This window comes from Melopsittacus undulatus, chromosome 4, assembly GCF_012275295.1.
Source record: "Melopsittacus undulatus isolate bMelUnd1 chromosome 4, bMelUnd1.mat.Z, whole genome shotgun sequence".
NCBI lineage: Eukaryota > Metazoa > Chordata > Aves > Psittaciformes > Psittaculidae > Melopsittacus > Melopsittacus undulatus.
The window spans coordinates 57,580,457-57,594,464 of record NC_047530.1 but is presented as its reverse complement, the minus strand read 5'-3'; positions in this window follow the sequence as shown (position 1 = coordinate 57,594,464).

Here is a 14,008-nt window from a genome sequence, read left to right as displayed (position 1 = left end):
AGAGTATGTGTATGCTGTATGTATTTGTGCTACTGCATAGAGAGTGAGCCATGAAAAAGCCAAAGGTCTTGAATGTCTCTGGAAGGTGTCAAGATTTTTTATCTCACTATGGGGCTCAGGCCCAGTAATTCTTTTTTGGCTCTTTTCAGACTCCTCCCTTAATGGTATGGAACCAACTTGACCTGTGATCTTGAGCAGCATTTTAAAAAGCTAGTATGGTAATAATTTGCACGTTAGAAGTCAGAATCGTGCTCCTGTGTTGTAAGACTCCTGATTTGTGACCAGCTAGAATTCCAGTAAGTTGTTATGTATGTTCTTGGTTTGTGCCTTTTTTCTTTTTAGCCCTTTCTTGCTTAGAGTTCTGCTGCATGTAACCTGTAACATGTAACTCCTAACCTGTTCAGGGCGTGAGCAGTCTTTCATAAGTTGTTTCATTGGGACTCAAATCCCTGTTTGCATCTCTAAGAGATGGGTGAAATGAAAAGTTAACAGTCTGACCCTGGTTTAAGATCAAGGGTAGCTACCCAAAATATTTAAGTGTTTTTAAGAGGTGGACCTCTAGCACAAAAAAAAATATTGTTTCTTGTTTCCTTTCTGATTCTGTATCGTAATTAGTTTCATTCTGTGTTTTACTGCTGTGCTTATGGGTATAACAGCTAGATAGCAACTTGCATTTTTATAGCAATGCTGACTTGTGGGCACAATAGCATGCGTCAGTGTGAACTCTTGGTTTTGACACAAGGTCATCCTTCAGGTATAAGTAACTTGCTTAAGTTACAGAGGGTCTCTCTTATTTATCGTCAGATAAACACCTTTAGAGTAACCTTGTCAATCACTACAGTATAATAAAGCCATTTAGACCATCTTTTCTAAAAGAATTGAATAAAACGATGCTGGGTTCAAATAGCAATCAGTACAAGAGTGACAGTTGTATGTAATACCTTTATGTGCATGAATTTATTAAGGATGATAGCTGTCTTCATAATCCTGTGTGTGCAAACTTGGTACTTCTAGATGTACCAGAAGTTTAGACAGATCTTGAAAGTTTCAGTAAAAAGTTGCTAGTAGCTGCAGTATGTATAGCCAGCTTGCTAGTTTTGCACACTGTCACACAGCTAACGTCACTACCCAAACTGATGTCTCTGCGCATATACCACTTCATCAGACAGCATAACCTATGACACAGCTGGTCTTAATTACACTACTTTTTTAAATTACACAAATGTTGTAATTCATATATCACTAGAATTGTTCTACCACTCATTTGTCCACAGATCATGTTTCTTTAAAAGTGCTGGTGAGCATCCAGGACTCTGAAGACAGCAGTTTTGTGCAAGATAAGAATGTTCCTTAAAGAAGCTGATGGAGGATAGAGCTCCAGAGTTCCTGGCAGACACTGACAGCATAAGATGGCACCGTAGTCTAGTCTGGAATTGTAAGTCTTAAGAAGGACAAGATGTCCTTGGCTTTACAGGGAGTTATTGAACTGATGAAACTTAACAGTGGGCCAGAGTCTGCTTTCAGGACCTGTGTAGATGTGTTTGTTTCTGTTCAGTTGCACTAATTACTATGGAGTGATTAAGCTTTTTCTACATGTGAGTGTGAATTTAATCCCTCTGCATTAGAGGAAATTGTTTTATTTACCCTGGTGAACCATGAGATCTGCACTCATCATGCTTGAGCTACTTTGTTTCTAGAACTGCTAGGAGATCTAGGAAAAGGTAGTATAAACTTGCAGCATGACTGAAACCAGTGGTTATAAAGAAATCTTTATTTTGAAGCTGTGTGTTTCAAAGATGTCAGTTCATTTGCAGAAGGCTGTTTGAAACCTGAAGTTGATAAAGTTCATGAAATCATTAATGTCATGAAATAGACAAAATATTTCATATCAATGATGTCCATATCCTTGCAAAGTCTTTTTTGTCACTGAGGCTTTTTGCAGTATAGGGTCCTGTCAGTAGTGAACAGGATACAAGTAAAGAGACTAGGATGCTAACACTTCATTGTAGGTGTTATGGCTTGAAATACATTACACAGTTGTAACTTCAATATTAAATACAAAAATAGCACTTTGCTTGGCAGATACAAGATTGATAACTGCTCCTGCAGGAGGGGGGGAGGCAACCAATATTGGTGGATATTTTAGTGGACAAGTCCAGCAGACTTAGATTTTTCCATTTCAAAAGGTTGAAGAATCTCCAGCTTCCATTTCATGTCACCTTCATTATGAAGTTCCTGTAAGAAACACTAAATGCAGAAAGCAAATCATGTTTCTATTTGTAAGTAGGCAGTGATCAAATCCTGTCTTTTGTTCCTGTGTGACCCTGAGAGATGCCAGAGATGGATGCATTTCATTGGGAAACAGAAGTCTAATTTCCATATGGAAATTTACTAACATTAGTGTACCAATGCTTGTTTTCCACATGTGCACACCTTTTACAGAAGCAGTCTATGTACATGGAAATGTATATGCCTAAATATTTGGAATGGCTGTTCTAGTAGGTAGTCCTGTGTAGACAGACCCTTAGATCTAAATTACTATTGTGGAAGTTTGTGAAATCACATCTAAACCTACAGGGGAATAAAACAACAAAAGGAGCCCAATAACAGTGCAAGTTGAAGTGTAACAAAAGCACAAAGATCTTCCAAGTACATGTGCTTTGGTAAAGATGTGTATTTTCATCTGTAAACTCAATATGAAAAGTTAAGGTTAAATGTTCTCTTAAGATATCTACGCCTTTGTTCCATATCTACGGTGAACAGAACACTTTCTATTTGGAAGAATGCTTTCTATTTACAGTCATGGCTGTTTATTCAGGTAATGATGCATCTTATATTACTAGTGCAGCAGAGAACTGACTCTGTGACATTTGTTACTTCTTGAAATGTATGTTTACTGAAATAAAAATTATAACTAGAAAAAACAATCTCCCTAGATCCTAAGAGTTGTGTGTGTCTGGAGATGTATATACCCTTTATTCAAATGCAAGGGGTACAGGTAAAGATACCTTGTATTATGCATCATTAAGAATTATATGTTGAAAATTGGTGTAGGAATAGCATTAGTCTGTAAACTTTAGTCAGTAAAGTATAAAATTGCTTAAAATAAATGGCAAAGGAGCAGACATGGGACAATGAGGGCTGTTGATGCATGCAAAGTAATAAACAGGATGTGTGAAGGAAATAGTCTTTTAAAATAATAAGTTCTTTGTAGAAATTTTGGTTAAAATTGATAAGTATTTTAAATTTTCATTGTAATACACAAGTTGTAAGTTGTGTTTTTAATGTCAAGCTCCTAAGTATTTGATGGTGGAATATTTGCAGTGTGGGACCATGTCAGCCTATGCAATAATTTCAGATTAGAGTCAAAAGAAGTATTCCAATAAATTCATTGTTGTCCTGTGAGTTAAAACATATTCTAAAATTGTGATTGAACTTAAATTTAAATTGAAAATCCTTTAGAAAATAATATTTTTGATTGAGGTTGAAGAGAGATAATTTGTAATGTTCTGATTACCTTCAGTTATTCTGTATTTCTTTTTGTGGTTTTTTCTTTTTTGGTGGGTTGTTTTTTTTCATATCCTATCTGTATTGTTTCTAACATTCTTAGAAGCAGCAATTTGAAACTTTCGTATCCTTAAAGACTCAACAGGACCATTTGTAATTACTAATATTAAGTTTGTGCATACCTCCTTCCGATGAAACTACAGCATACAACTTACACTGCTGTTTGATGTATAGTTTAATTCTCTTCTGACTTTACTTCTTAGCAAGAAGTTTGATAAACATGTATGTCAGTTTAAAAATGAGGTTGTATCTCATTTTTTTTTCCTGAATTCCACACCCCAGAAAGTGTGCTTTCTACCCTGAGACAAACATTTCCTTTTCCCCTGCAGGTTGTTGCTACTTCCATTCAGTGGAAGAACATACTCAGTTTGTAACACCACTAATATCATTAGCCTCTAATGGTATCTCAGTTTGCAAGGAAGCACAAATGCTAGTATTTTGTAAAGATGCATAGAGCTTTTTCAGATATCTTTTAATAACTGAAACTACTGAAAAAAGCTCAGAATTTTGCAAGGTGGTGGTGTTCTGAACTATGTCTCTCAGGGGCTATGGATAATAATTTTCATAAAATAAGATTACAGGCTGTAAAAGAAGGTCATTCCAATTGCTATGTTCTTTCTCTTCCTTCTGCTTCAATGGCAGGAGATTTTTAGCAACCAACAGCACTGCAGACTGTTTTAGGGTACAGTTGAATAATTTATGGAGGTGTGATAAAGGGAAGGCTCTAATGGAGTATAACAAGCTTTGGATCCATTTGGAAGGCAGGATTCAAAGAGCTGAGGTGTGCTAAACCAACAGAAACTACCCTTATTTCGGTGGTGGGGTTTGTTGATTTTTTGGTTTGTTAGTTTTATTTTTTGTGGGGTTTTTTGTTTGTTTCTTTTGGGTTTTTTGGTGTGTTTTGGTTTTGGGTTTTTTTGGTGTGTTTTGGTTTTGGGGTTTTTTTGGGTTGTTTTTTTTTTTTTCTTTTGTAGTCCCATTCCTACCTCCCACCATCTTGCCAGGATCACAGTTTTACTTCATGTGTGTAGAATGACTGCTGTAAGTGGGAGAGGAGGAGTTGAGAAGTTTCTTCTTTAGCTGAGAAGAATACAGGGGAGCAGAACAGTCTATTGAATCTGCTCACTGATCCCAGCCCAGCTTCAAAAATTGAGCTCTCATAGCAGTCTGTGGGTTGTAGGTTGGCAGTTGTCATGTACAGCTGGGGTCACAGCACATAAACACCGCAGGTTTTTCCACACAGCCCCTCTGGAGACCTTTTCTTACAATTCCACTATTAAGTAGCTACTTACACATAAGGCAGGCAGCTGGATCTCCCTGGATGCATTCCATGGGTTTCTCAATCAGTAATGAAATTTTGTATCTCATAGCGGTGTCTTAGACTTGACCAAAGTTTGGGTGTTTAAAATACAGGAATATACTCACATAAAATAATATGGAAGACAGTCTATTGAAGGTCAGCTAATGGCAGTGAGAAGGAATTTGTGGCCTTGAAGTTTCATTTTTCTCTACTCTTGCAAGATTTAGGTCATACTGTTTAGGTCAGGGCACTTAAGAAGCAAGCTAGGCATGTTGATTCATCCTCTCTAAGAGAGTACTTGTTGTGCAAGAGATGTTATTTGAAGCGCTCCCTTGGGTATTTGATACCACTTTCGAATTTTCTGTTAGCTTACTGAATTACACTTGCCTGTTTGCTGTTTTTTTTCTTGGGAGTGGTGTGGGGGTGTGTGTGTTATTTTTGTTATTGGTTTGTTGTATTTATTTTAAGGGGGGGATGGTGGTGGTTGTTTTTTTGTTTGTTTGGAGGTTGGGTTGGTTTTTTTGGTTCATTTGGGTTTTTTTTTGTGTCGGGGTTTTGTTGTTAATGTTGCTTGTTTATTTTATTCCAGGTAAATTAAATATGCTTCATATTTTTTTCTAGCATCATCCAGAGATTCTGGGAAAGGGAATCCATTTTATTCATCACACTGTACATTTTTTCTCATGTTTCTGCTGAACACTTTCTACTTCCAGGAATAGAGACTTGCTGCTTCCTTCCTGTACCTTGACTTGTTGAGTATGGCTAGATTTGTTTATTTTCTTTTCCAGAGCATCTTCCATTTGGTACTCCAACAGCATCTGTTCCCTTAATTTCAGTAACAGTGCATATTACCAGCCCAGGGCTTGGTTGTAACTGTCTTCTTTTGCAGTAGAGCATCCCTTGCCAGTACAGATCACTGACACCATTCCATTACAATGACCAAAGCATTTGCTCCTTAAGATTGAGAATAGCAAGCTAGGGAGGTGGAATAATTTAAGTAGTTGGCTTGTTTCAGTTCTCTTCTAAACATGGAAATGAGAGCCTGCAAACATAAGATGAAACATTGGCACAGACATGACCATTTCTGTGAAACTGCAGATGTGACTACTTTGTTATGAAACTGCTGGGAGCTTCAGGAATTATTGTAGCAAATCCTGTGACTAAAAAGCATGTAATAGCTACTTGATTCTGCTGATGATTGTTTCTGCATTTCGGAGCACATTTAGAATGCCCATGTAATAAAACTACTTAACATTTTCTTTTAAATTAGAGGGAGACTTCTCATACTTAACATGATGCCAGACTTGTACTGAAATACATAAGGACTTGAGTGCTCAGATGCTGTATGTATTTTAGCGCCTTATTTATTGTCTTAAAGCATGTTTCAGACCCTTAAGTGCTCTGTTCTTTGTGGTAAATTACTGTAAGCATGTGTAACATTCTCAATGCTACGTGTGTTTTATAACTTTTCTGGTTTCTTAGTTATGTATTTTTTCCCTGAAATTGGCACTTTCACTTTTTAGCTTTCACTTCTTTGCAGCTTTAAGCATCATTTACAACAGTGTATGTCCTTGCCATTTTTAGGAAAAAAAACATTGCCTTTGTCCCTTTGAATTTTGTATATGTTCTCTGGCACCTTGACCCATTAGAATCCTGATTGGAAATACTGTAGATTTTGATACTGAATTTAGTTTTGGCTATTTGTCATGGTTCTGCATGTTGCCAGTGGGCAGCAGATCACAAATGGAGATCAAATGTTCTGTAATTTTGTAGCAATGCTAGATCATATCACCTAATCCTAGAATGGTTTGGGTTGGAAGGAACCTTAAAGCTTATCTAGTCTCAACCCCCTGCTGTGGACAGTGACAGCTTCCAGGAGATCAGGTCTCTCCAAGCCGTGTCCAACCTGGCCTTGGGGACTTCCATTGCCACAGTTTCACAAGGCAGCCAGTGCTTTGTGAACCCTCATAGTAAAGAACTTCTTCCTAACATCTAAATCTACCCTCTTTTGTTTGAAGCCATTACCCCTTGTCCTGTCACTACATGTCCTTGTAAAATTTTTTATATGCAGTATATTCTGTGCAGCCTGGAACATCAGTTTTCAGTCTGTTATACTTGAGTGAATTAGATTACATTATATTAGCTTACATTAGATAAAACTGAGAAGTGTTGCTTTGTGTTAGTTGTGGGCATGACTACAGTGCTACATGAAGAGTTTTTTAAGCCAAAAAACTATGCCAGTGGCAAGATGCTGATTCAGGCATGGTGCTGCTTTCTGTGCTCAGACAGAGAGAAACCATTACTGTTATATCCAGGATTTAGAAAAAGTTTTGCTTCTGATTGGCAAGCTTGCTTAAAAGTCAGGTCCTGCTAACTCTGTCTTTGGCTTTACTGTGTTCTGTCACAGCTTATGGGCATTTATCTGGTGGCCTGGGATTTGTAAAGCTGTGCCTATGAGATTGCTGATTATGCTGGGAAGAGAAGGCAGTCCAAAGTTAGCTGGAATATGAAATAGTTTCTGTGGTCATTTGGGAGTTTGCTTTATTAAGCCATCCTGCTTACTCCCTTGGTTGCTGATACTGAACAGAAGTAGAAATTGAGAGCAGATCTCTAAGCTGATTTACTGTCCTTGAAACCAGATGTTTATTCCAGCTTGGAATATAGTTTTCTGTCTCTGCCTGCAAGCTTTTCTTCCTTTGTTATTTTTGTTTCCAGCTGATGACATCTCTGCTGCTCTATACATGGCTCTCATCTTTTTCATCTGTGCTTGTCACCTCTCCAGCACAAGTGTCATCTCCTAGCTAATATTTTTTTCCTTCTCTCTCTCACAAAGAGCTGAGTAACCTTCTGCCACAAAGGCTTCAAACCAAGGGAGCAGAAACCACCCTCTTTGTCCACTACATCTTCTTAGATTAGCAGCTTCTGTTTTATGTTGTCCAAGTATGAAAGGAGCAGCTTTCCCCTGGAAGCTATAGAATCCCTTTTTTGTAAGCAACTTTATCATGGACTGAAATGAGCTGATAAATGAGCTGCCACTGAAGGATACATAGAAGAATTGTTTGGTTCTGGTTTTTGTTCCTCTTTTGCAACTGATTGCTATGGACATCATGCTCTGTGATTCTGAGAACGTAGCAGGTATTTGGAAATACCATCTTGAAACCAGAATTGGTGCTGGAAAATGCCGTATCAATCCATCCAGCTATTTCTAAGCCATTTCCTGAACTATTGGTGCACTTAATCATTCTATCTACCTTCCTGTGATTGCCAGCTTTCTTCTTTGGTTGCTGCATGATTTTAGGAACAGGTGCTTCATAAGTTAGCAGAGCTAGAGATGAGCAGAAATATGAGATCCTGCTAAGCTGTTGAGCAAGATAAAGCCTTGCTTGTTAGTGATAGTGATTCACATGATACTGCTTCTTTGTCCTAGAGGAGCATTTTTTTTCCTGTTGGTCAAGAAGTGGTCTCAGGCCTTAGATTGGAGTAAATTTTAAAGCTCTTTTTCTATGCTAGTCCCTTATTGTGTCATTTTGGAGCTGTTAATTGGATATAATTCTTAACCCATTTTGAGGGGTTTAAAACCTTTTTCTGGTAAACTATTTCTCAGTGACTATTTGATGTGGAGGGTGGTTTTGGGGAAGCAAAGGGATTGGAAGGCAAAAGAAGCTATTTTAATTCTGCATCTTTTGTGTGCAGTGATGGCATGAAAAGCAGGGCTGGAAAGGATGAGAAAGGGATCGTTCCTATACCCCTCTGCAATTGGCAGGCATTTGCATTTGAAGAATATAAATGCATAAGCAGACCCCATCTGCTGATGTTCCCCTTTGTGTGAGATAGTTCTTTAAAGAAGGGGCCTTACATAAATGATTTTGCTGACCTGTGTATATGCTATATGATATCTGTGGGTGTGTTAACTACTGCACAGAAAAGGAAAAGTGAAAAATCAAGTCAATGCTAGAGCTGGAGAAACTAAGCACCCCCTTCAGTTGTATGCAGGTTATTTCTAAGTAAGGTTTAGCATCTTGGACCAAGGTGACTTCAGAAGTTACCCCAAAATGAAGTTTAATTACTCTTCATGTTGAACTTGGTGGCAGAAATCCCCCAGATGGCAAAGGAAATAAGATCAGACTACATGGTGATGGCTTTCAGGTTGTGGAATTTCAAGGTCTGTCCACACAACCATAGGTATTTTTTGTCTGTCAGAAAGGATCTTGATACTCTGCTGAGGGGCAAAAACTGCTATTCTGTTTTTTATTTGATATGGTGTCTAGGGAGAGGAAATCAGTATTGGCAGCAGCTTCTTTTGCTTTGAGCATTATGTCTTTATGCTCTCTAGAGAACTCATTAGTTTTTAAGGCTGCGTCAGCAACAGGCTAAATGTATATGGTAGTGATACACTGATGATTTGAGGTGCTGCATTCATCATTTTAGAATAACCTGTTTTGCTTTGTTTAGTGGTGTGTGGCACCCCAAGAGCAATGGGGCAGTTCAACCTGAGAAGGTGCCTTTTTAGCAAGCAGGAAGATGCCATTTGGTACAGTGGTGGAAACAAAAAAAAACCTGTTCTCTTTCTAGAGCATTGCCAGCGTGCTGTTTGAATCCTTCTTAAGACTGACTTACCACACTAGTAAACTCAGCCTTGTTTGTAGAAAAAGGGGAATTATGTAATGTGGTCAGGCTCAGCATAGTTCATACTGGGAAGACAGCAGTGTGTGAAAGGTAAGGTTCTGAGTTACAGTATGGTTTCTAATCAGTAACTGCTAGTAAGGTGAGTGTCTTGATTGTTCACTTACAGGCTTTTAATGTGGTGAATGGACAAGCTTTTCAAACCTGGGTACATTGAGGTGATCGTATTTCATATACATGTATATATAGCCCTTTTGTAGCTTTTAGTATCCAAATAATTAAATAGCATTTAGAAAATACTGTCTTAATGTTGGGAGTCTTATATTGGACACGTGGGAAGCTCCTGAGTCCTGACCTAGGACTTGAGTGGTTATACTTTGTTTTCTCTCTAAGCAGTGTCATAGCAGACTGCTACTGCCTTTTGAGATATAGCCTGGGCTCAAGAAGAAACATACTGTTTTTAATGTGGGTAGGTGCTTTGAAGGTGTAGTAATTGATGCTGAGCTGGCAAAGCCCAAGCAAGGAAGGCTGTGGCATGGGCCTGAGGCCCTGGTACCATTTGGCTGTCACCTGGACACAGAGCCACAGTGCATGCAGCAGGATAAAAGGGAGATCTCCCATGCCCCACTGCCGGTTGGCTGGGGTTCATGAGTGGTTGCAGCCAAGGCCTGAGGTACTCTGGCCCATGTGCACCTCTGTGAAGGCAACAGAAATATCAAAGGATACAGAGGGGAGTATCACAAGACACTTAGGTACACTAGTGCCTGGACCTCAGGACAATGAAGAATGGCAGCAGCCAGCAGGTGGGCCTCTATTTTGAACTGAAACCACTTATTGGTTTTATCTTGGTTTTACCATCCTTACTTTTTAAAAGACCTTACTGGTCTTACTTTAGTACTGAGATCACTTACTGCAGACTTGATTATGAAGTGCCTCTGCTCTCTCCAATCCCTTAACACTTTATAATGCTGCTTCCCCTCCCCACTACTGCCATCCATTTCCAAGAATTAGAAATCATAGGCATGCACTCTGCTCCAGCTGATAGGGTTGGAAGCTGTAAGAACTCCAAATTTGATTCTCTACATTGTCTAATTAAAGAAACAATGCCAAGATACTGTGAAATACACAATATAAACATCAAGGGGACAATAATGTTCTATCTAATGCCAAGTATATTATGTGAGTAAAGCTCTTCTATATACTGCATATTTCATCATGTTTGAAAGTTTCTAGTGCTTATTTTCCTGACATCAGCAGTCTTCAGGTGGAAGCAGGACCAATCTCTCTAAACAGAGAATAACAGAGCAAGTGCAGATGGTCAGTGATCCAGACCCCAGAAATAGCTATGTGTTTTAGCACCCATTGTTATAAACAAGTCCTAGACACTGGTAACCCCTCATTCTTTATAGGTACACTAACCATCCATATGTCCCACTGTGATTAGAGTCAAAGGCATTTACCACCTCCAGGACTTGGCCTTAAATGCCTGCCAAAATATTCTCTGAAATGATTCCAAGCTTCTCTTTCTTATTTTATTTTTTAGTTTTTATTATTTTCAAATAAAACATGAAATCTAGTCTACCCTAGTATGAACACTTTTTCCCCACCTCCCTCCCAGAGGCTGTTTCCAGACTGGAACCCTGTATATCATGTTTCAGTAAGTTTCAGGATTGTTTTGCTAACATATAATTAGCGATTTATAATGTAAATGCTGACGCAACCTTAACTAGCCTATTCCAAATGTGACACTATTCATTAACTACTCTCTAGGGTGCAGTATGCTCCTTGGTGGATTAGCTTCCTGGAAATTTAATGGCAGTTTGCAAATTGGCGTGCAATTTTGTTTTTAGTCTATCTCTTGCTGCTGTACAAAGCAATTTTCATTCTGATAATATGAGAGATTCTGTTTTACTTTGGTTTACTTCCATGCTGTACTTCAGGCAAGAGGATGAGTCAAATGTGGAGGTCCTGGAGAAATGGTACAAAGACAGATTGCTTTGTGTCCAGTTAGTCTTTCTATAAATTAAGCAGGATATTCATGGCTAGCCCTTAGTGACCAAACGGAATTGGTATTTCATCTGTTGGTAAAGCTCAGTTAGGTTCAGAAAGGCATGTGAGATGTATATGTAATTCTAATTTCTACCCAGTATTTTTATGGAGCTTCAGATAAGCATTGTAGGGTACTATGGGATTTACTTAGTTCTTGGTACATCTGGAGGCTAGATTATTTATTATTTTTCATCTTAGAGAAATGTTGAATTTTTTTTTTATTGTGGGGTGCTCCAATATTCTGTACTATTTGCAGGTTATCCTTGTAACATAACTTTCTAAGCAACATCCTCATTCTGGAATATGTATTCTTAAAACACTTGTACTGTACTGTGATGTAACTTTTATCTGTAAACAAATAAAAGTTTAAGAGTTTTGGGGAAGTCTAATTATAAGAACCAAACTGGTCTATGTAGAAGAAATTCTTTTGTGTAGAATTGTTTATCTAAACTGTCAACTTTTCTTAAAGATCAGCATTTATTTAACTATCGTATACTACCTTTCAAAGTGTGACACCCTGAAAATTGCCATTTGATTTTCAGCTTGGTTGCCAAATACTTTTCAGCCACTGCATTTAAATACTGAAGTGAGACATAATCTTTCTTGTAAAAAAAAAACAAACCAATGCCCAAAAAAAACCCCAAAACCTGGCTGCTTATCTCTCTTTCATTCTTTTCTTTTTCATGCTAGTAAATGAATTAGTGGGTCTTTTAAAATGCTGCTTCCCCTTTCATGCAATTTTATGGATTCCAAATACACCTCCCCCAGTCTAGCGTTAACCATGGAAATAGGTTTTTTTGTTTGTTTTGTTTAAATTTTAGAATACGTGCAAAGACAAACGCTTATTTAGCAGTGGTATTTATATTCTTCTGTGTATTCTGCTGTGGGCTGACTTGTGAATGCACTTGACCTGCACTGTTTGAACTCTACAAATGCCGGGAACCATGAAAATTTTGGCTACCTTTACTTATGCCATAGGCGTTGTTAGTATGATGCTTGCGTATAAGCTGATCAGGCTGTTTTGATGGAGACTCAATCCTGAGAGATCATGAACCCACACTAATACTGAATGATTAAACAATCTTCAGAGAGATATTTTCCATGAGAGAAGAAAAAGTATTCCTAAATTAAATAGAGTTCTGAAACTTCCTTATGAATGCATGAAGACCATGCTCTGAGTTTCCTGGATAATCTTAAATAATCCTATAAACCCCACTTACAGCATGAAACAAAGGAAATATCAAGCATATTCTGGGCTCCTTCATGTAGCCAGTTCCTGCAAAGGATAAAGCCAGGTGAGGCAGCTAGGGTCTGCAGTGCTAACATAACCATCACTGGAGTGGGAGTAGAAGTGTGTCCAGTTCTTTCAAGTTAGGCCAGTATGGGGAGATTTATAGTTTGCTCTAAAAAAATCCCTACATGAATGAGTTTGATGCAAGTTCTTCTCATGAATTTAAGATGTCTATCAAAAGTGGCTCTAAGTATCTCTCTGCCATGTTTCCACAGACAATTTAACAAGGTCCCTGAGCATATGTTGAATTCAGAATTATAACACTAGCATTTGTATGTTGCTTGCAATCTGTTTCTTCTCTTTCTTACTTCTGACATGTACTCTGGCTCGCCCAGAAGCATGCAAACATTTTCTTATCTGAATCAACTTAGAATTTCATGGGCAGGTCTGCACTACTTTAATTGAGATTTGTGTGGGTGGGAAAGGGGCATTATATCTTTTTAATCCAGTGATGAGCTTAGGGGGTAAAGAAAGGGGAAAGTGATAGCTGTGCAGAGACAGGGATGCGTAGCTGAGTAGAGTTGATAGAAGGGTGAAGGGTTCTTTGGCAGGACAGTAACTCCTTTTTCGTATCAAATTTTTGGTGCAGCTGCAGCATTTAGCACATGGGATAGTGCCAATAGCCAGAAGGTGTTTACCCCTTCTTTACTGTCTTAAAAAAAGACCTTGAAAGACTTATGTGGAGTTTGGTAGGGTTGTGAGGCTGGACTCAAAACTGCACTCTGCAGATCTGGTATTCATAATACTCATGAGACTTCCAGGCATGGAAGAACAGTAATTTTGATGTTTGCTGTTGTGCTTTATGAAATCCAGTGAGAGGGAATTATCCTTACTGCCCAAAGTCTTGAGAGCTAAGGAGTACATTGTGACCGCATGTAGTGGCTGGTTCTGTAGCAGGGTTTTTTTCTGTTATGTGGGAGGCTTAGGTTTCGTCAGAGTGGAGAATTTAATTTCCCCATTTCACTGAGGTTGGAGTTTTACAGACATGTAACTCTGTGTACCTTGCAGAATCTGCAGGAGAGCAGAGCTGATTTGTGTTGAGACAGATCTCCCACACGGCTCTGAAAACAAGTGCACAAATTCCGAGTAGCTGGGTGTAAATCTGAAGTAACTGTCATGGAGATTGATGTTCTCTCTAGGAGTTAATATAGATTTACATCAGAGTAACTGTGACCAGA